At 36.5% G+C, this 24,510-nt stretch overlaps 1 protein-coding gene across 12 annotated transcripts in view; it reads right to left on the bottom strand.

Annotated features, from left to right (window-relative positions):
* Positions 1–24,510, bottom strand: part of LOC137239477 (ADAMTS-like protein 3) — a 1,132,820-nt gene that overhangs the window by 197,958 nt on the left and 910,352 nt on the right. For 3 of the 12 annotated variants that reach the window (XR_010949383.1, XR_010949385.1, XR_010949382.1), the window contains exons 1-2: positions 5,172–5,343; positions 2,784–2,972 (exon numbers count right to left, since the gene is read on the bottom strand). The exons of 4 other annotated variants lie outside the window; for them this stretch is intronic. The gene's annotated coding sequence lies outside the window, so the exon portion shown is untranslated. Of the gene's footprint in view, positions 1–2,783; positions 2,973–5,171; positions 5,344–24,510 lie in introns of those variants that run through there. 5 more of the 12 variants (XR_010949381.1, XR_010949391.1, XM_067764811.1 and 2 more) reach the window with 3 other exon arrangements.

Genomic DNA, 24,510 nt, shown 5'->3' with positions numbered 1-24,510 from the left:
ATAGTATATATCTCATACAACCAATTGTTCAGATAAGAAACTTTGCGCAATTTCTGCCCCGTTTTAACAGTTAGAAGCTTCAAATTTCACAAAATGCTTACGTATATAGCATATATTGTTGTCTGAAAAAATCATAGAGATCGGTCGTATATATATTATATACTTCATATAAACTGTCATTTTGACCCCTTTTTTACGGCTAGAATCTTCAAAATTCATCAAATTTCATCAAATAGTTACGTTTTCGTCATATATTTTTGAAATACGTGATTCGTAGTCATAGTTTTTACACGCAGACCACAAAAAACCGGAAACTTTGCATCCTCACACAAAGTACCTACCTGTTTTTATACCTTTCATGAAAATGAAATGGTATATTAATTTCGTCACGAAACCGAAAATTGTAAGTCCTTAAAGGAAAATAGATAGACCCACCATTAAGTATACCGAAATAATCAGGTTGAAGAGCTGGGTTGATTTAGCCATGTCCGTCTGTCCGTCTGTCTGTCTGTCCGTCTGTCCGTCTGTCTGTTTGTATGCAAACTAGTCCCTCAATTTTTGAGATATCTTGATAAAATTTGGTGAGCAAGTGTATTTGGGTGTCCGATTAGACATTTGTCGGAACCGACCGGATCGGACCACTATAGCATATATCCTCTATACAACCGGTTTTTCAGAAAAAGAGGATTTTTGTAATATCTTACCCAATTTAACAGATTGAAGCTTCAAACTTCACCATATACTTTCGTATATTGCACATATTGTTGCCTGAAAAAATGTATGAGATCGGTCGTATATATAGTATATATCCCCCACAACCGATTGTTCAGATAAGGAACTTTTCGTAATTACTGCCCTATTTTAAGAGCTAGAGGCTTCAAATTTCAGCGAATGCTTACGTATATAGCATATATTGTTGTCTGAAAAAATCATAAAGATCGGTGGTATATATAATATATATATGGTGGTATATATAGTATATATATATAGTATATATATATATATATTTTCGCAAATTTTAGCCCCATTTTAACAGCTAGAAGCTTCAAATTTCACCGAATATTTACTTATATAGCATATATTGTTGTCTGAAAAAATCATAGAGATCGGTTGTATATATAGTATATATCTCATACAACAGATTGTTCAGATAAGAAACTTTTCGCAATTTCTACCCCATTTTAACAGCTATAAGCTTCAAATTTCACCGATTGCTTACGTATATAGCATATATTGTTGTCTGAAAAAATCATAGAGATCGGTTGTATATATAGTATATATCTCATACAACCGATTGTTCAGATAAGAAACTTTTCGCAATTTCTACCCCATTTTAACAGCTAGAAGCTTCAAATTTCACCAACTGCTTACTTGTATAGCATATATTGATGTCTGAAAAAATCATTGAGATCGGTGGTATAAATAGTATATATCTCATACAACCGATTGTTCAGATAAGAAACTTTGCGCAATTTCTGCCCCGTTTTAACAGTTACAAGCTTCAAATTTCACAAAATGCTTACGTATATAGCATATATTGTTGTCTGAAAAAATCATAGAGATCGGTGGTATATATATTATATACTTCATATAAACTGTCATATTGACCCCTTTTTTACGGCTAGAAGCTTCAAGATTCATCAAATTTCATCAAATAGTTACGTTTACGTCATATATTTTTGAAATACGTGATTCGTAGCCATAGTTTTTACATGCAGACCACAAAAAACGTGAAGCTTTGCATCCTCACACAGATTATCTACCTATTTTTTATTTTATATTTATCTTAAAAATCGTTTAGATATGTTCAAATTTCACCAAATGCTTACGTGTATAGCATATATTGTTGTCTGAGAAAATCATAGATACCGGTGGTATATATAGTATATATCCCATACAACCGATTGTTCAGATAAGAAACTTTGCGCAATTTCTTCCCCATTTTAACAGTTATAAGCTTCAAATTTCACCGATTGCTTACGTATATAGTATGTATTGTTGTGTCAAAAAATCATAGAGATCGGTGATATATATAATATATATATGATGGTATATATAGTATATATATATAGTATATATATATTTTTTTTACGATTTCGGCCCCATTTTAACAGCTAGAAGCTTCAAATTTCACCAACTGCTTACGTGTATAGCATATATTGATGTCTGAAAAAATCATTGAGATCGGTGGTACACATAGTATATATCTCATACAACCGATTGTTCAGATAAGAAACTTTGCGCAATTTCTGCCCCGTTTTAACAGTTAGAAGCTTCAAATTTCACAAAATGCTTACGTATATAGCATATATTGTTGTCTGAAAAAATCATAGAGATCGGTAGTATATATATTATATACTTCATATAAACTGTCATTTTGACCCCTTTTTTACGGCTAGAATCTTCAAAATTCATCAAATTTCATCAAATAGTTACGTTTTCGTCATATATTTTTGAAATACGTGATTCGTAGTCATAGTTTTTACACGCAGACCACAAAAAACCGGAAACTTTGCATCCTCACACAAAGTACCTACCTGTTTTTTATTTTATATTTATCTTAAAAATCGTTAAGGTATGTAGATCTGTTCACTATATATTTCTTATCTTATACATCCGATTATTCGGAGATTACGAACGGGATAAGATTATTGTTCAGCCCCATTCATGAAAGGTATGAAGTCTTCGGCACAGCCGAAGACAGTCCCGTTCTTACTTGTTTTTGTTTATATTCTACACATGCTAGAAAATGAATAAACGCATAGAAGGTAAGAAGCACGTACTTTTTGTTGTTGTATTATTTATCCTTTTTTTACATTTTTTTCTTATTTGCATTTTGCTCCGCTGCTATTTACAATGCGATCCACATATTTGTGCAGGTTTGTATATTTAAATGAAGAAATTCACTTTCACTGCACTTCACTTCCTTTTCCTTCCGGCTTTCACTTCCCGTGTACACAAACACATGCATGCTAAAATATGCACATACATACACACACTGGCATTTAAGAAGGCACGTGCACCACGTTGCTGTAGATTTTATGGCGGCTTTATGAATGCAGTGACGTTGCTGTTTGTTTTGTTTTTGCTATTTAGCCTTGCAGATGATTTGCTAAACACTTATGAATTACCGTTGGCATGCAAAGGCACGTCATAATGGAGCGTGCTTATGGAAATTTCGGAGCAGCTTTCTTTTGCTAACTTTTTTATTATTTCTACTAGGCGTATGATAACCAAAATCATAGGAAAATATCTTTTAAATAAGAAAAGTTTACATCTTATAGAAAAAATATCTTAAATTTATAACTAATTTGAATAGCTTAGAAAAAAATTTTAAAATTTCAGATTTTATAAACAAAGTATTTGTTGTTTAACACTTAAAAAAAATTTTTGTTAAGGCACAACAACAAACATCATTTAAATATGTAAATAAAAAATCACAAATTAAGAAAATGTTTATAGCATTTCAATCAATTAATCTACTTTTATAAAACTTTTCAAAATTCTCAGTTTGAAAAAATACTAAACTTAACAAAATTATTTTAAAAATATTTTCCTTAGATAAAAAAAAATTTAAGAAGTAATCAAATAAATACCAAATAAGCTACTTATTTATTAAAAGTAAAAATTGGAATACAAATTTTTTCAATAACCAATTTTTAACAAAAAAAAAAATAAAAAACGCATATTTAAGTTAAACAAAACAGAAATGTAAATAAAATTTTTTCTACTATTACATACAAATTAAAAAACGAAATTTAAAAAAAAGTTCACAGATGAAAACCATAATAACAAAAACCAAGCGATTTATTTCTATTTTCAAAACCTTTTAAATAAAAAATTTGACACGTCTTATTCAACAACTTCAAAAATGTACCAACAGTTTACTTTAACAGTTTATAAAATAAAAAAAAATGTGTAATTAAAATTGCAATAAAAAGATTTTTTTAATAAAAAAAAGGTTACACAAAATAAAAATTTTATTTAAGAAATTTTCAATTAAACTTTTAAAAAAATTAATAAAAAAACTTTTTTAAAACTTATAGAAATAAAAAATGAGTATTAATTTTTTTTCCAACAAGAAAATGTTAAATTAGATTGAACTGGCCGGCCCGTGAGGACCTCACATAGACTGAATGAGTTCGTAGTGTTACTAGAAGTTTGTTTAACGACTCTACCAAAAACCAGGACTCCGTCCTCTTGTCAAATACTAGAAGCTTTCATGGACCTATGCAACTTGCTGCTTCTAGATCTGAAAGCTGTATCAATCCCTAAAGCTAAAGTCTTAGCCTGGCAAGCGCAGGCCACGAGCACAAAGCCTGCTCTATCGTTTCCTCCTCCAACCCGCACTTCCTACATCTGCTATCAAAGGCATGCGACGCTAGAGGGCAGTTTCCAGTCAGAATCCTCGGATGAGTCTCACTGCTTTCATCACACAAAAAAATTTTGGTGTCAAAACCACACTTTGTGGTGCTGTTCTATATAAAAACCAAAATGTGCAAATTTCATCAAAATTAGTTTTGATCTTATTCCGAAAATTGTTAATGCTAAACAAACTTTTTTTTGTGTGATTAAATTTAGAAAATTTGTTTAGAGCAATTAAGCTCATGAAAAGCAACCAAAATTCTGCATTCCGTTAAACACCGCATGCACCTGCACTTCCTGGGTATGAGAGCTAAGTTGGCATGCAGTGTAAAGACGATAAATAAATGCGAACGAAGGATGCGTCAGCCAGGTCACGGTGGCAAAGACACATAACGGCAATGCGACGCGACGCAAGGACACGCGGCTAGACGCAGCACACACAACTCGAGCTAATGCACAGTGGCCAGACGTAAAGGCTTCAGACGCCAAGTGGTACTTCGCGTGTAACTGAAATGCAGCTAAAAGTGTTAGTGTGCACAATCATGCCTGTGCATGTGTTCACGTAGTGCCATGTGCATAGACAAGCCAAGACAAGCGGGTTTGTGCGTTAGAGTGTTTGACTTTTATTTTATTCATTTATTTATATGCGCTTGTCAGCCCAAATGTATGCAATGTTATTCACAAAAATCTAACAAAGTTTAAAAAATGTTGGGATTTTGTATTGAAAATAGTTTGATTACACTTGTCACATCTTTTGGAAATCCACCTAAAATAAATTTTTTTATTTCTCCGTACTGAGAACTTACTTTTTTATGCACCATATTAAACTTGCTTCGACTATTTCCAAATTCACTTCAATTTTTTTACATATTTACACACCTCTCAAATTCAAATTAAACTGTTGTATAAGCACATATATATTTGTAAATTCAACACACAAACGCGTACCCGACCACAGCTTTCAAAAACTAAACTACATTCAACGACGGTCACAACGAAACTAAACTTTCTCGTTTTTGCCTCAAATGCTTTCACTTAGTAAGGAACTTGCTTACATCACTTCGCAATTGAGTGAATACGAGCAGAAGTTCACCACACTTACATGACAGCGCAGCACAGCTGTAATAGAGCCCACTGCTTGCTTACTATCGTAGTGGGTGGTTTGAGTGTGTTGCTGGAAGTGGTGCGATTTTCTTTGAGCTCACTCCGCATACTTGGTCACTTAAGTAGTTATTGAGGGCATATGTATGTGTTGCGTAAACTTGTTGTAGCAACATGAGTTATTGCCATTGAGTACGTTACTTATCTTTAAATTGCGACATTGGGATGCTATAAAGCACGTGGAAGCCAACATGCTCCCGAAGGCCGATAACAAAAATCATATAGATCTCATTATTTTCCAACTTTCCGATCAGTGAACAGCTTGGTGAGTATATTTTGATGTATTTTGGAACGGTTTACAGAAAATCAACGAAACAAAATGAATCAGTATAGTTTCTTATTTTATTCGTAAAGATCCTTATAGGTAGGAAGTACTCTAGAGATCAGATTTTTGAAGAAGTTCGGAACTTGAAATTCATAAAACAATATTGTCCGTTCGAAGAAACGCCAATTTCAGTCCACATATGCTTGTCTCACTCGGTATCATTTTTTAACCATATTTGATGTTATTCTAGCTGCATTGAGAGCCGGAAGTGAGGAGAAAGTTTCCGCGGAGATGGCTATTCTATTGCAACTTATCAATGTCTTGTCTGGCACCAGCATAGTGAAGATTTGAAACATGCTCGTAGGTTGATAAGAATCGATCCGTGATATAATACATAATTTTTTAGTATACCGGTCATTGAAGGCCCAATTAAGTCTCATCTGAAATACCAGCAATGTAATATTCGTGTAGGAGTTTGGTTATGCAAGTGGATATATATTCAATACCAGGGTGGTTCAAATGCATGGGCATATAATAAAGTCAATTGTTTAATGTTCTCACCATCAGATATAGTTTTCCTAGTCTTTACCCTAATGAGGACTGCCGCTTTATGGTAACTTTGTTGGGTAAGACACACGCTACCAGAATTTTTTAAACCTAAAGCATCTGTATGCAACAGATTTTTGCTTTTCACTAGTCAATCGAAAGTCGGCCCACACCTTTTTAAGCAGCCAGTCCAGGTCTACGCGTTAGTTCTTGGCTTTCAGAGTAACATTTTCCTACGCGCGTCAGATATTAATGCAACTCTACCAAAACTGGAAGATTTTGACGGCAACCTCCCACGCAAAGCAACATCAACAACTTAGAAAAAATTTGTTTTTCCTTTGGAAAACAAGTTCTGCTACGCTGGATTGCCCCTAAGTAGTGGTTTTGCGCGAGGGCATTTCTGTCGGCCGCCGTGGTGTGGTGGTAGCGTGCTCCGCCTATCACACCGAAGATCCTGGGATCACGCCCCGTGCAAAGCAACATCAAAATTTTAGAACAAGTTTTTTCAATTAGAAGAAATTTTTTCTAAGCGGGGTCGCCCCTCTGCAGTGTTTGGCAAGCACTCCGAGAGTATATCTGCCATGAAAATCTTTTCAGTGAAAGCTCATCTGCCTTGCAGATGCCGTTCGATGTCGACATTAAACAAGTAGGTCCCGCCCCGCCAATTTATAGGAGAAACTAAAAAGAAGCACAACGCCAATTGGAAACGAAGTTTAGGCTTAAATTTCCTTGTAGGTATTTTTTTTTTTTAAATAGTGGCACCGCTTTCCGGGGCTTTTCTAAAAAGCTCGATCAGTGCGACATCCAGGGACACCTATTGCCTCTCTAAAGGCCCTGGAAAACTTACCATAATTATAACGCCCATAAATGTATATTGGCATCGGTTATTGCTGCCTTCGCCTAAAACTTGTGATCTTAATAAATCTTATAAAATAAAGTCGCTAAATGCCATGTATGCACATAACTTCACACAGAATGCTCCGATTTTAAAACGGTTTTTTGCATTTGAAAGCTTAGCTACGTGATATGGTACAGTTAATATAATTTGAAGATATATATTATAGGGGCGTGGCAAATTGCCAAAATGTAGTAAAAAATCATAAAATGGTTGTTTACACAGCTACAACTCATAAACGGATGGATGGATTTAAAAACTTTAAATTTCAGTAAAACTTTGAAATATTTACCTTCGATCTGCATCAAAAAAAAAATACTTGATTAATTCCTTATATCAGCCAAATTGTTTAAACAAAAGTAAAATTTTTCCCCAAAAAATGTGTTTGTGTGGTTATTCGCGGTGAACTGTGCGCGCTAATTGCCTTTGAGTGAGGAATGATGCGACACATACATACGTACATATATAGCATTCGTTGCGTTATTTAACTTCGGGCGTAGGTTTATAGGTATGTATGGATGTACATCAATACATAGTATAAAACAAAATCGCTTTTTCTGTCCCTATGTCCCTTTGAATGCTTAAACCAGGCATGCTTAACCAACGAAACGATATCATTTCGTTACGATAATCAACATTAATAAACGAAACGAAGTCATTTCGTTTCGTTTATTAACGTTAAGATCGTCAAATTAACGAAATGATTTCGTTTCGTTTTCTGCCATATCAAAACGAAATCAAATCGTTTATGTTGATTATTAATTTCAAACTATGCTGGCAAAGCTGATTGATGGCGGAGTCATTAAAGGTGAAAGCATTATCCAAGCTGATTGCAACTTTTCTCATGAATTTTGACAGTACGAACATTTCTCAGAGTATTTTTGACATTACCACCAACGAATTACACAAACAAATTACATAGAGTTTGTGTGTGTATGTGCGCTCGTTGTTGCCACCTTACGGCTTCACCATGGCTATAGCATTGCCAGCACAATTCAAACATAAAGTATCACGTTTTCGTTAACGTTTTTAACGTTAACGAAAGCTTTTCGTTTCGGTTAAAAACGAGATACAATTTATCTTGATAATTTCTTTATCGATAATATTTCGAAGTGTTTCAACGGAAACGGGGGAAATTTTTTGATAAACGATTAGCTTAACGTTAAGGTGCATCCCTGGCTTAAACCTTTAAAAATACGCAACGGATTTTGATGCGCTTTTTTTAATAGATAAAGAGTGATTGACGAGGAAGTAACGGATGAACATATTTGGCTGAAAATTGGTGGAGGGGTAGCTTAGAACCAGGAGACAGACATAGGATAATTTTTATCCCGTTTTGGCTAGGGTATTGAGATCAAAACGTGGACCTGGGTAATCCTGCGACATGTTTGTACAATATGAGTATCAAATGGAAGCTGTTTATGAGTACTTTGATACGGGGTATTTTTCGTACCCGCGGGTAACTAGGGTCTCGAGATAGAAGCGAAAATGTGGGTCCGTGAACGCCTAAATAGTGGTTTTACATTATGGGTATCAAATTGAAGTTGTTGATGAGTGCTTTAGTACAGGGTAGTTTTCATATCTATTGGTGACTAGGGTCTCGGGATTGAGGCCAAAACGTGGATCAGGGTAACACTAGGATGTGTTTTTACATTATGGTTATCAAATTGAAGCTGTTGATGAGTGCTTTAGTACAGAGTAATTTTTATACCGCTGGGTGACTATGGTGTCAAGATATAGGCCAAAACCTGGACCCGATTTAGTCGCATCAACCTGGCAATACTGATAAATATGCATGCGAAGCCGAAATAAAGACATGAATTAATAATATCCACATAACTATTTACATACGTCTTATTCGATTTGCCTGACAATAAGGGATGAAGATGAATGGGAAAAACTTGAGAAAAGATAAAAGATGGAAGGAGAAGGAGACTGAGAAAGAGATAAAGTGAGACGAAGATAGAGATAGATGAAGCGAAAAGACGGAGGGAGGAGTGAATAAAAGGATTAAGAAAAAGTGGGGGGTAGATAGACCAAATTTAGGGCAGAACAACATCTGACGGGTCTGCTAGTAACTTCATAAAATAGAAAATACGAAAAATTTCAAAACAACAAATACAATCCCAAACATGTGAATAAATTCACCAACGCAAAAATTTGATGATGATCTATTCGTACACGAGGATTCATTTACATGCGCCACACTTTCATTGCATACAATACAAAATATTTATTTACACAATTATAACAATCTATTTATACATGATACAAGCAAAAAAAAACATCATCATTTCAACTGCAGAGCGGAATATCACCGTAATTCAACTGCTGTTTCGAAAACCCCCTATCTCAAAATGTTTCGAAATTCGGCGCTCAGTGGAGTTAGGGTGATATTCCAATGATCATTCAAATTATACAACACTCTCCATTTTCAACACGGTTCTTATAAAATTTCTAACTCTAAAATTTCCTACATTTAAATATATAGCCAGATTATCGGCTATATAACTCCTACCTCTTGCCACCGCACAAATTCGCCCAGCCATAACGCCTGCTGCTCCAGAATCTCCAAAACCCAAATATTTCCCATCAGCTGCAGCATATATGACTGTTACATCTCCATTCCAAGTTTGTTGTATTTCCACGCGCTTAGTTTTGAGACGAGGAGAATGAGTGTTAATTCTATCGTCTACATTTAACGAGCCCCATCCACTAACTTGCAACCTATCGCCCGGTCTTAACCGATGCCTGCAAAGTTTTATTATTTTTACTGCATCACTCAGTTGAAAGGATTCAGTCACTTTAACTAAAGCTATATCCATAAAATATGTTTCTTGATCAAAGTCATGATCATAATATACTTTCTCCACATGGCGTCGTTGCCCTCCTCCTTCGCTTATATCGGTGACACCAGCTAGAACGGAGAGATCCGGCAGACGTTCATTTGCTACGCAATGTGCAGCTGTAACTACCAATGTAGGACTAACTAAAGAACCAACACATTCATAGAAGTTACAAACAAAAATTGCCACTGAATGTGGGCTGCTCTCTATATTTATATTCTGGCCATCGATGATGCGATATTGCGCATTCGTATAGCTTAAAACGAAATTAAGCAGGATCAACAGCAACGCCAACTTATTTTGTAGATTCATTTTACTTAGTTGAAAACCTTTTCTACCACTTTTAAAGTATCAAGTACACCGCGATAAATTTTGTGGGCGCTATTTATACCCAACTGGGTTGTGTAAATAAAAAATACATTTCCAGGAATTTGAAATAACAAAAAATTCATACAAACTTAAGTTAAAGCTACTCAAGGTCAAGTTGTTATACTCCGCGCGCTTTGCACACAGAGTGTAATAACTTTGGTAACATAACGGGCATAAACGAATCGAGATAAAAACAGACTTCCATATATCAAAATGCTGAGGATGAAAAAAGGAATTGATTTAGCCATGTCCATCCATCCATGCGTCTACCTATCGGTGTACACGATAACTTGAGTAAACACTCAGAATAAAATAATGCAATTTGGTATATTGGCGGCCACCGTGGTGTGATGGTAGCATGCTCCGCTTACCACACCGTATGCCCTGGGTTCGCTCCCCGGGCAAAGAAACATCAAAATTTTAGAAATAAGGTTTTTTTATGTATATTTTAAGCTAGGCAGATCTATTGTGTTGGGTGCAAATAAAACAAAGATTATTCCACCTTTCAGCTCGACGTTTCGCCAATTTTCCTTGGCATCTTCAGGAGCATGACACTGTATTTATTTAATAAAACAAAAAACAAGAAAGAATATAATCAGATACATATAAAATTAAAATTTAAAATATTGCAATTAAATATTGTTTGTACAAGAAGTATTTTCTTACTTACAAAATTGGAATTAAACGAAGCACATAATTTTCACTAAAACATTTAAACATTTAAAAACATTTTAATATTAAAAAATTGTGTAAAGTTAATTGAATGGAAAAATCGATACCACTTACATGCGGTAAACTTGTCATACTAAAAACTAAATTACAAACATAATAGGTACGCGGCGGCGATATTGTCTGTATCTTCTTTTTTGTTTATTGTTTTTCCTCTTTTTTGCAAAATTCTTAGGCTTTCTAAGGTGTAACGCGCTTTTTCTCTCCTTTCGGTGTCTATTATTTTTATGTTTTCAAAATCAGCTGTGTGTTTTTTCAATTAGAAGAAAATTTTTCTAAGCAGGGTCGCCCCTGGGCAGTGTTTGGCAAGCTCTCCGAGTGTATTTCTGCCATGAAAAGCTCTCAGTGAAAACTCATCTGCCTTCCAGATGCTGTTCGGAGTCGACATAAAACATATAGGTCTCGTCCGGCCAATTTGAAGGGAAAATCAAGAGGAGCACGACGCAAATTGGAAGAGAAGCTCGCCTTAAATCTCTTCGGAGGTTATCGCGCCTTACATTTATTATTTTTTTATATTGGTTCCTTGGCGCTCATCTCCCATCGCTATTAAAAATGAGGGAAGTCGGATGGTAACCACGCCCACTTTTTACATATATAACATTTTGGAAAACACATAAAACCTGATTATTTAGCAAATAATTTTTCTATAATGTTATAATTTGATGTGTGGACCGATATTAGGACTTTTGATTTATTTTGAAAATGGGCGTGTCACCGCGCACTTGTGATGAAATCCATTTTACAAATATTATTAATCATAAAACCAAAAACTGTTAAACCTATCATAACAAAATTCGACAGAGAGATTGCTTTTACTATAGAGAATGCTTCGAAGAAAAATGAACGAGATCGGTGTGAGGACCACGCCCATTTTTATATAAAAGATTTTAAAAAGGGTGGTGGACGGATAAAATAAGCTATATTATTGCAAAAAAGAGCTTTATATCAATGGTGTTTCATTTTCCAAGGGAAATTATAGCCAGAAAAAGGAAAAAATTTTACTTTTTTAAAATGGGCGTGGCACAGTCCCTTTTATGACCAAAGAATTTTCTGTTTCGGGAGCCATAACTCAAAGAAAAATTAAAGGATCGTAATAGGATTGGGTACACATATTTTCTTTATTGCAGGAAATATTTCTAGGAAGAATTGAAGGAATCGGTTAAAAACCGCGCACACTTTTATATAAAAAGTGTTTAAAAGGGTCGTAGACTAGAATAATAAGACTCATCATAGCAAAAAATAGTTTTGTATCAATGATATTTCACTTATCAAGTTTGGTAACAAAGTTCGAAAATGTTATTTATCTGAAAGTACAATTCAAATTCACGCTGAGTATATAATATTTGAGTATACCGAAATAATCAGGATGAAGTGCTGAGTTGATTTAGCCATGTCCGTCTGTCCATCTGTCTGTTTGTATGCAAACTAGTCCCTCAATTTTTGAGATATCTTGATAAAATTTGGTGATCGGGTGTATTTGGGTGTCCGACTAGACATTTGTCGGAACCGGCCGGATCGGACCACTATAGCATATATCCTCCATACAACCGATTTTTCAGAAAAAGAGGATTTTTGTCATATCTTCTTCAATTTAACAGATTGAAGCTTCAAACTTCACCATATACTTTCGTATATTGCACATATTGTTATCTGAAAAAATTGATGAGATCGGTCGTATATATAGTATATATTCCCCACAACCGATTGTTCAGATAAAAAACTTTTGCAATTTCTACCCCATTTTAACAGCTATAAGCTTCAAATTTCACCGATTCCTTACGTATATAGTATATATTGTTGTGTAAAAAAATCATAGAGATCGGTGATATATATAACATATATGTGATGGTATATATAGTATATATATTTTTTTTTTTGCAATTTCAGCCCCATTTTAACAGCTAGAAGCTTCAAATTTCACCAAATGCTTACGTGTATAGCATATATTGATGTCTGAAAAAATCATTGAGATCGGTGGTATATATATTATATACCCCATATAAACTGTCATTTTTGCCCCTTTTTTACGGCTGGAAGCTTCAAAATTCATCAAATTTCATCAAATAGTTACGTTTACGTCATATATTGTTGAAATACGTGATTCGTAGTCTTAGTTTTTACACGCAGACCACAAAAAAACCTGAAACTTTGCATCCTCACACAAAGTACCTACCTATTTTTATACCTTTCATGAAAATGAAATGGTATATTAATTTCGTCACGAAACCGAAAATTGTAAGTCCTTAAAGGAAAATAGATAGACCCACCATTAAGTATACCGAAATAATCAGGTTGAAGAGCTGAGTTGGTTTAGCCATGTCCGTCTGTCCGTCTGTCCGTCTGTCTGTTTGTATGCAATCTAGTCCCTCAATTTTTGAGATATCTTGATAAAATTTGGTGAGCGGGTGTATTTGGGTGTCCGATTAGACATTTGTCGGAACCGACCGGATCGGACCACTATAGCATATATCCTCCATACAACCGATTTTTCAGAAAAAGAGGATTTTTGTAATATCTTACCCAATTTAACAGATTGAACCTTCAAACTTCACCATATACTCTTGTATATTGCACATATTGTTGCCTGAAAAAATTTATGAGATCGGTCGTATATATAGTATATATCCCCCACAACCGATTGTTCAGATAAGGAACTTTTCGTAATTACTGCCCTATTTTAAGAGCTAGAGGCTTCAAATTTCAACGAATGCTTACGTATATAGCATATATTGTTGTCTGAAAAAATCATAAAGATCGGTGGTATATATAGTATATATATGGTGGTATATATAGTATATATATATATATATTTTCGCAAATTTTAGCCCAATTTTAACAGCTAGAAGCTTCAAATTTCATAGAATATTTACGTAAATAGCATATATTGTTATCTGAAAAAGTCATAGAGATCGGTTGTATATATAGTATATATCTCATACAACCGATTGTTCAGATAAGAAACTTTTCGCAATTTCTACCCCATTTTAACAGCTATAAGCTTCAAATTTCACCGATTGCTTACGTATATAGCATATATTGTTGTCTGCAAAAATCATAGAGATCGGTTGTATATATAGTATATATCTCATACAACCGATTGTTCAGATAAGAAACTTTTCGCAATTTCTACCCCATTTTAACAGCTATAAGCTTCAAATTTCACTGATTGCTTACGTATATAGCATATATTGTTGTCTGAAAAAATCATAGAGATCGGTTGTATATATAGTATATATCTCATACAACCGATTGTTCAGATAAGAAACTTTTCGCAATTTCTACCCCATTTTAACAGTTATAAGCTTCAAATTTCACCGATTGCTTACGTATATAGTATGTATTGTTGTGTCAAAAAATCATAGAGATCGGTGATATATATAATATATATATGATGGTATATATAGTATATATATATATAGTATATATATATTTTTTTTACGATTTCGGCCCCATTTTAACAGCTAGAAGCTTCAAATTTCACCAAATGCTTACGTGTATAGCATATATTGATGTCTGAAAAAATCATTGAGATCGGTGGTATACATAGTATATATCTCATAAAACCGATTGTTCAGATAAGAAACTTTGCGCAATTTCTGCCCCGTTTTAACAGCTAGAAGCTTCAAATTTCACAAAATGCTTACGTATATAGCATATATTGTTGTCTGAAAAAATCATAGAGATCGGTGGTATATATATTATATACTTCATATAAACTGTCATTTTGACCCCTTTTTTACGGCTAGAAGCTTCAAAATTCATCAAATTTCATCAAATAGTTACGTTTACGTCATATATTTTTGAAATACGTGATTCGTAGTCATAGTTTTGACATGCAGACCACAAAAAACGTGAAGCTTTGCATCCTCACACAGATTACCTACCTATTTTTTATTTTATATTTATCTTAAAAATCGTTTAGATATGTTCAAATTTCACCAAATGCTTACGTGTATAGCATATGTTGTTGTCTGAGAAAATCATAGATACCGGTGGTATATATAGTATATATCCCATACAACCGATTGTTCAGATAAGAAACTTTGCGCAATTTCTTCCCCCATTTTAACAGCTAGAAGCTTCAAATTTCACCAAATGCTTACGTGTATAGCATATATTGTTGTCTGAAAAAATCATTGAGATCGGTGGTATATATAGTATATATCTCATACAACCGATTGTTCAGTTAAGAAACTTTGCGCAATTTCTGCCCCTTTTTAACAGCTAGACGCTTTAAATTTCATCAAATTTCATCAAATAGTTACGTTTACGTCATATATTGTTGAAATACGTGATTCGTAGTCATAGTTTTTACACGCAGACTACAAAAAACCTGAAACTTTGCATCCTCACACAAAGTACCTACCTGTTTTTTATTTTATATTTATCTTAAAAATCGTTAAGGTATGTAGATCTGTTCACTATATATTTCTTATCTTATACAACCGATTATTCGGAGATTACGAACGGGATAAGATTATTGTTCAGCCCCATTCATGAAAGGTATGAAGTCTTCGGCACGGCCGAAGACAGTCCCGTCCTTACTTATTTTTTGTTTGTTTTAATTAGCTGAACAAATGAACAAAAAAATTAACAAATCAAGCGTTTACATTAAAATTCTAGCGAAATGAAATGACGTATTATGTTATGCTTTTTCAAAACAACATTTCTTTGCAATTGTTTGTTTATTTATATGTGGGTGATTCCCAAAGAAGTTCCATCATGAACCGAAAATCAAAAGTGGTCAGACTTTATTTCTATCACTTCGGATTAAAGGTGAAATATGTGTATGATGTGGAAATCAAATAGTTTATTCTTTCCCCTCATCCTGCCAGAGGAACATGATTTCAAAGAAAGGCTTCATCGGTTTGGCAAATTTGGATGTTTTACGTATTTTCTTTGTATTGTTGCGCTGTTAAACACAGATCTATATTCTTTCTTTTGATAAAGTTTTGTCTATACTTTTATTTAGCATTAACCAACTTTGGAAAACAGAGGTTTTATAAATTGATCCTGTCCTTATCCTTATTATTTTCCTACTAAGCAAACGTGGACTTGAAATAAAAAATTTTAAAGATTAATGCAGGTTTTATTTGCGTATTCAACAATTTCATATGAAGACACAAAAGAAAGCAGTACAAACTATGTAGCTTGCATTTTTCTTGTGAATGTTATCCGTTTAAAAATAAAAAAAAATATATATTTGTCGACTAGAATAGGTTAAATGGGAATATCTTATCCAAATTTCAATGGATTTATTACATTCGTGAGATTTTGCACGCAAAATTATTATGCATATGGCCTCTTAAATGTTTTGATTTATTTTGTGCTTTTGTTCTATTTCTTCTATAAAACTACCATATTGTTACGAATATTAGCAACACTAAGGGGTACTTCCATATCTAAGCCGATGCTGGGCAGTGACGTGAATTCACATCAATAATTCAATCATTGTGTCTACACATACACGTACACGGACAGGAGAGGCAACGCACAGACCCATGCAGATATCTTATCTGAGGTGCTCCTAAAGGTATGCAATTGTAATTGTGGAAGTGTCGCTCACACATTCAAGCGCATGGGGTATGAGAGAAGCTATAAAAATTATACATCTGAAGTTGTAGCTGAGAAATTTATAACTAACTAGTAAGTTCTGGAATTATAAAAGCCTAGAAATATGCAACAAGGAAATCGGACAGTATAAAAGGGCGGCAAAAGTAGAAGCGAGAAGTCAGTTTCATTTAAGCTATCAGTCAGTTTCGTTATTAAGCCAGCTAGTTGCAAAGTATAAGTGTTATTGTGAAGTACTTTAATAAAGACCATTTTTCCATTATTCAATAGCTGTATTTCGTTGCTAACTAGTACAATTAAAACACTAGCTAGCTTACCGAATTGCATGGAAAGCAACAATAAAAAGTAATCGAGTTGAGTTGCTTTCAGTTGAAACCGCTTAGGTAATTTTCGACCTGATTGATAGTGTTGTATAGTGTTGCATATTCAAAAATAGGGCACTATTGTGAACGAGCGAATGAAACGAACATACGAATGTGCAGATAAAGAAAAATAACAGCGTGGCGGCAGGGTGACATACATACAAACAAACACACGAATTTCATGTATTTTGTTTTTGTAATTCTCTGGTTGAGTGTCAAAAACACACTGCGCTAGAAGTAGAAATGTCAAAGCAGCGAAAAAAAGTAACAATTAGCTGATAAACCTCCACCATCTGTATGGTTTTGGCATAATGAAACTGTTTAGCTAGTTGAAGCGTTTTCTTCAAGCTCGCTTGAAAAAAAATACACCTAATATTGGAGTTATTTATTCAACAGTTTAGCGATACGAACGTTAGCAGAAGATTGAAAATAAGGGGAATTGCAGTAAATTCGTTACAATTGGTGTCAGAAGAGGAATTGTTGAATACATTCCAGAGCACAACAAGGACATGGCAAAGTTCAGTGAATTGAAGATCCAGCAACTGAAGAAGGAGTTGGAGAGCAGTGGATTGAATACAACCGGCATTAAACTCGAACTTCAGGCACGACTACGAGAGGCAATGGAATTAGAAGGAATTGACGTGGAATAGTATGACTTTCATCTTGATGGCGAGGAAACAACAAAAATGGAAGAGACAGTTACGCAGACAGTTACGAGCACAGACTTGAATATGATTTTGGCTGCAATATCTGCTCAAACATGGACAGTGGCTTCTCAACTGGAATCGCAAAAGACTAATATAACATCTCAACTGGCATCTCAACTGGAAGAACAAAATATAAGTATCCCAGGAGAACCGTATAACATCCAAGATGGAAGAACAGAAGACACGTATTGCAGAAATGTCGTCAGAAATAACATCGACGATTGAAGCACAAGAAACGCGTATTTCAGAGATGTCGACACAGATTACATCCAAGATGGAAGCACAAGAGGAGCACTTATTATTGCAGGTGGCACAAATGTCTTCGCAGTTAGAAGCACAGAATACAAAAATTGTACAGCTCGAGGACAAAATGGATGCCGAGATAGAAGCTTTCAGAGGTCGTATACAGGAGTTGCAAATAAATCACCCAACAGTTTCAGCGAGTAATCCAAAGATAAAGACACCATCCTTTGACGGTTCTGTTCCTTTTCAGGTCTTTAAGCTACAGTTTGAGAAGACCGTAGCAGTAAACAACTGGAATGCTGAAGATAAAGTTGCAGCTCTGTTCGTGGCACTGAAAGGGCCTGCCGCGCAAATCTTACAGACTATTCCAGAGTGCGAACGGAACAGTTATGACGCATTGATGGCTGCTGTAGAACGAAGGTACGGAAGCGAACACAGGAAACAGATGTATCAAATAGAATTGCAAAACCGTTACCAAAAAGCTAATTAGACTTTGCAAGAGTTTGCTTCGGATGTTGAAAGGTTGGCTCATTTGGCAAATGCGGACGCACCCGTGGAGTACACCGAGAGGGTAAAAATCCAGAGTTTTATAAACGGCATACGGGACGTAGAAACGAAGCGAGCGACATATGCAAACCCAAAACCCACATTCGCAGAAACGGTATCCCATGCGCTGACTCAGGAAACAGCGCCACTTTTGAGTAAGCCCACATACAAAGCTCATCGCGTGGAAGTGGAAAGGCCACACTGGGTAGACACAATTTTGGAAGCATTAAAAGGTACGCAGCAGAAAAACGATGGTGCCGTCAAATGCTTTAAATGTGGACAGCCAGGGCACATTGCACGTTATTGCAGTACCAATCCTAACAGTTCCAGCTATGTGGGTGGCCGCAAACGCAGAGCTGAAGGAGAGGAGCAAATCTCAAAATCCACTCAATCGTTAAACTAAAGCGAGTCAGCCGCAAAGGGCGACAGCTGGCTCCCTCAATTGAATGCCCCATAATCTCTATCTCGCAAATTGGAAGAAGATCAAGCAATCTTACTGTCGGAGGGCATGTGGATGGAAAGGAACGTTTACTGACTGTAGATACAGGTGCATCCCATTCCATCATTCGATCAGATTTAGTCAACAAGAAGATAAGACCATTGCTTGCAGCAAGATTACGTACAGCCACGGGAGAGCACACCCAGGTAATTGGAGAAGTAGCATGTGAAGAAGCAATTGGGAACGTCACGGTACCACACAATTTTATAGTGGCGGAGATTGTTGATGAAATCATAATTGGAGTGGACTTCTTAATCGACCAAGGCATCAAGATCGATATGCAAAGCAAGACGATGCGATATAAGAACATGGATATGCCACTTAATTTCGGCTACGAGAGAGGCTACAGCAGTAAACGAGTGCTGGTGGAAGAGAGTCAGCAAATACCACCAAAATCCGAAGCAGTCATCTGGGCAAAGGTTGATGGAGATTGTGGGACAAACAAATTGTGGGTTTTCGAAGCAGCAAACAAATCAGCACCGAACATACTTGTAGGGAAAACCCTGGCTATGACAAAACAAGATGGGCGTATTCCGGTAAGAGTACTCAATGAGTGCTATTGTGGGAAGGTGCCAAGAGGCTGAAGTAGTTATTAACTGTGAACAGCTCCAGGAACACGTTTCATCTAGTAATACCTATCTTTCAAATGACATCACGGCATGGACGGAGGGGCTAGAGGAAGATTATCAAAGTAAGGCAAAGCAACTGCTCCTAAAGTACGCAAACATATTTGACCAGGATGGTTCCAAACCAGGCCGCACCAATGTTGTGAAACATCAAATTGACACTGGAGACGCGAGGCCGATACGTCAAGCTCCTCGTAGTGTTCCATTGGCAAAGCGGGAAGTTGTGAGTCAAATCGTACAAGAAATGAGCGACAGCGGCGTCAGCGAACCATCAGCTAGTCCATGGAGCTCACTTGTGGTACTTGTGAAGAAGAAGGATGGGAAAATGAGGTTTTGCGTGGACTACCGCAAGTTGAACGACGTCACGAAAAAGGATAGCTACCCATTGCCAAGAATTGACGACACTCTGGACTCGCTCTCTGGTATGAAATGGTTTTCCACATTGGACTTGAAAAGTGGCTACTGGCAAGTGGAGGTGAAGGAGGAAGAAAAAAAAAACAGCCTTCAGCGTCGGAGATGGTCTTTGGCAATTTACAGTAATGCCTTTTGGACTTTGTAATGCACCAGCTACTTTTGAGAGACTCATGGATCTGGTATTGAAAGGACTGCACTGGAAAACTTGCTTGGTATACCTGGACGACATCGTCGTATTGGCCAAGAACTTCGATGAACATCTTAAAAACTTGGAGGAAGTTTTCCAGAAAATAGCTGGCGCTGGTCTGAAACTAAGTCCCAAAAAGTGTGCGCTGTTTAAAAAGGAAGTAAATTATTTGGGTCACAAAGTAACGACAGGAGGTATCCGTACAGCAAATGAAAAGATAGAGGCAGTAAAGGATTGGCCAAGACCACAGAACTTGCATGAATTAAGAAGTTTCCTTGTGCTGTGGACATATTACCGGCGATTTGTACCAAACTTTTCCAGCGTAGCCCATAACCTCCATAAGCTTACAAGAAAAAATAAAGCTTTTGAATGGAAGAAGGAGCAAGAAGTGGCTTTCCAAACATTGAAAGAGCTTTTGTGCACTGCCCCAATGTTGGCATATCCGATTCCAGGAGCAACCTTTATTCTAGATACAGATGCGAGTGGATATGCTATAGGAGGCGTTTTATCACAACTGGTCGATGGACAGGAGAAGGTAGTTGCATACTACAGCCATTCGATTGGAAAACCAGAGAGAAACTATTGCGTTACACGGAGAAAGCTGTTGGCATTGGTAGAGTGCATTAAACATTTTCAGAAATATCTCTACGGCCAGCATTTCCGCGTCAGGACAGATCACGCAGCGTTGAATGGCTTCTGCAGTTCCGTAATCCAGAAGGACAATTGGCACGGTGGATCGAGCGGCTACAAAGCTATGACTTTTCCATTGAGCATCGGAAAGGTAGTACCCATGGGAATGCCGATGCAATGTCACGAAGACCATGTAGTTTGGAATGCAAGAACTGTTCAAAGGCCGAGGCTAAAGAAGACATTATAGATGTCCGGCTAATGACTATAACGTGTGCGGATGAATGGGACAAGGAACAACTAAAGAAGTGTCAGCTAGAAGATATATATCTGTCACATGTTATGCAAGGGCTCGAACGAAACGAAAAACCAAATAGAGAGGAGATGTTATAAGAGAGTCCCATTGCAAAGTCATATTGGGCACAGTGGGACAGTTTAGAATTGATATCCGGTTGCTTGCATCGAGTATGGGAGAGTGAGGATGGTCAATGCAAGAAGAAATTGATAGTTGTTCCCAGAAAGAGGATTTCTGACGTGCTCAGCGAGCTGCATAATGGTCCAAGCGGAGGTCGTCTTGGAATCACGAAGACGCTCGAGAAGATTAAACAAAGATTCTATTGGGTTGGTTGCCGTCAGTCGGTCACTGAGTGGATTGCGAACTGCGAGGTTTGCAGCAGAGCGAAAGGGCCCGAAACCCGAAGTCATGGCCAGATGAAGCAATATAACTCAGGTGCGCCATTTGAAAGGATCGCCATGGATGTTGCAGGTCCATTTCCTACTAGCAACTGCGGAAACAAATATGTACTGGTGGTTATGGATTACTTCAGCAAATGGCCAGAAGTATACCCAATCCCAAATCAAGAAGCGGAAACAGTAGCAGAAGTGTTTATAAACAATTGGGTTGCAAGGTATGGTGTACCAATGGAGTTACATTCTGACCAAGGCAGGAATTTTGAATCAGCTGTGTTCCAAGAAATGTGCAAGAAGTTGGGCATTCGAAAAACACGGACAACAGCATTGCATCCTCAGTCCGATGGTATGGTCGAACGTTTCAATAGAACATTGGAGGAGCATTTAAGGAAAGTAGTAGACAAGTACCATAGGGAGTGGGATACACATATATCATTATTCTTGATGGCTTACCGATCGGCAGTGCATGAGACAACGGGCCAAACTCCGGCAAAGAATTTTTGGCAATGAACTTCGACTGCCAGCTGATTTGAAGTTTGGGATAGATGCCGATGCGGAGAGAAATGTTAAGAAATCCACTGGTGTCTTGGAAGAAGAGCTGAGAGAGATACACGATCTTGTAAAAATTATGAGTGACAAGATGAAAGCGAGGTACGATAAAGCACTTAATTTGGAAAGGTTTCAGGAAGGAGATTTGGTGCTGTTATACAACCCACAACGAAAAAAAGGTTTGTCCCCGAAATTGCAGTGTAATTGGGAAGGCCCATACAAAGTTGTAAAACGGATCAACGATGTAGTGTACCGCATACAAACCATTGGCAAACCACGAACCAAAATGAAAGTGGTTCATTTGGAGAGGCTGGCAGCGTTTAGATCGAGAGATTTGTCTGATCGGGACGATCAGACTTAGGTGGAGGGCAGTGTTACGAATATTAGCAACACTAAGGGGTACAGCCATTTCTAAGCCGATGCTGGGCAGTGACGTGAATTCACATCAATAATTCAATCATTGTGTCTACAAATACACGTACACGCAGCGGAGAGGAAACGCACAGACACATGCAGATATCTTATCTGAGGTGCTCCTAAAGATATGCAATAAAATTGTGGAAGTGTCGCTCACACATTTAAGCGCATGGGGTATGAGAGAAGCTATAAAAATTATACATCTGTAGTTGTAGCTGAGAAATTTATAACTAACTAGTAAGTTCTGGAATTAGAAAAGCCTAGAAATATGCAACAAGGAAATCGGACAGTATAAAAGGGCGGCAAAAGTAGAAGCAAGAAGTCAGTTTCATTTAAGCTATCAGTCAGTTTCGTTATTAAGCCAGCTAGTTGCAAAGTATAAGTGTTATTGTGAAGTACTTTAATAAAGGCCATTTTTCCATTATTCAATATTGGAGTTACTTATTCAACAGTTTAGCGATACGAACGTTAGCAGAAGATTGAAAATAAGGGGAATTGCGGTAAATTCGTTACAATATAATTACCTAAAATTGTATCGAAGAATAAACAGAGGGGAAGTTATATACCAGTATACGTCTCCGCTTATGAAAAGGGGGTTTTGGGCCCTTAGCCTGGACTTTGAGGGCGCATTCGAAATTCCAGGTATGCAGATCTTGTTTACTCTACTAGACCTAAAACTTGATCTCTCCTAAAGGATATATTTTCAATGTCATTTGTAATTCATTGAGAAAAATTTTCGCGTTCGTAATCGTACTTAAGGTTATATCCAGCGTTTTAAAAGGATATAGCAGATTCTCGATTACGAGCTTTGGGTCTTTATTTCACCTTCTGTCTCTCATTTAAGGAATGTAAAATCTTCCATCCGAAGCTCATCATATATGGTCATATATATGTACTTATATTTTGGAGGTACCCAGAAATATGGCTTCAAATATTGTAAAATCCGCTCAGTCCACTGCTCATGTTCTCTTTTATGCAGGTTGAAATGCGTGCGAATGTAACCGTAACCAAGGAATTGCCCATATGTATTTGCTAAGTGTGTTATTAAGTTGACATGTGTACAATGAACGTATTTTTAATTAAAATTACATATTAGTTTTATCTGTTTTCAATTTGGTAATATTCCATCGTACACTACGACAAAACCAGAGTTGGTAGCAGTGCACTAAATTTTGAGTAACAACACTTGCGACTTAAGGGTACTGACCGGCTGCCTTGGAAAGCTGTCCTCCCTATCTTTACTGATGCCCGTCCAAGGGAGCGTGCTTTCCGCACGCTCATCGAATCTGCTTCGGCTCGTTTTATAAGAAAGAACTCCGGCCACCTTTTCCGGTGGAGGCCGCAACTATATCACTTAAAGAATTGTAACCTCTCTGCTAATGTAGCTGTTGGAGCACATATCACTCCAAACGTTGGATTTATTAAGCAACCACTGTTCTAGAAAACATCACCTGATCGCAAATCATATTTTACATACAACATACAAATTTACACTTGCGAACCCAACATAAATATGTACATATATTCATACATGCATACAATAGTTACGCTGAATAGCTGCACCGGCTTTTGTATTTCATACAAAGTAACATATGTACAAAGAAACGTTAGGTAAAGGCAGCATTGACCGTCTCTCAAACCAGCTCAGTCGATAGATCGGGGACTGCACGGCAGCAGCGGCTCGGCTGATAACAAACAAACAACTTCTCAACGGCAATATGATATGGGTCACTGGTCAAGCATAGCTCACAAACGTACGCACATGACTTGAAGTATGTAAAATTCAAGGGCAAGGTATAATAGAAATTAGTAAAGTCAAATGCGCATATAAAGAGTACAGAATTTTAAAATCATGATCAGTCCACCAAATATGCACTAGCGTATACCCACCAGGGA

The sequence above is a fragment of the Eurosta solidaginis genome, chromosome 2 (assembly GCF_040869045.1).
Source record: "Eurosta solidaginis isolate ZX-2024a chromosome 2, ASM4086904v1, whole genome shotgun sequence".
Classification (NCBI taxonomy): Eukaryota; Metazoa; Arthropoda; class Insecta; order Diptera; family Tephritidae; genus Eurosta; species Eurosta solidaginis.
Note: the sequence above shows the minus strand (reverse complement) of the source record. Positions and strands in the feature narration are given on the sequence as shown.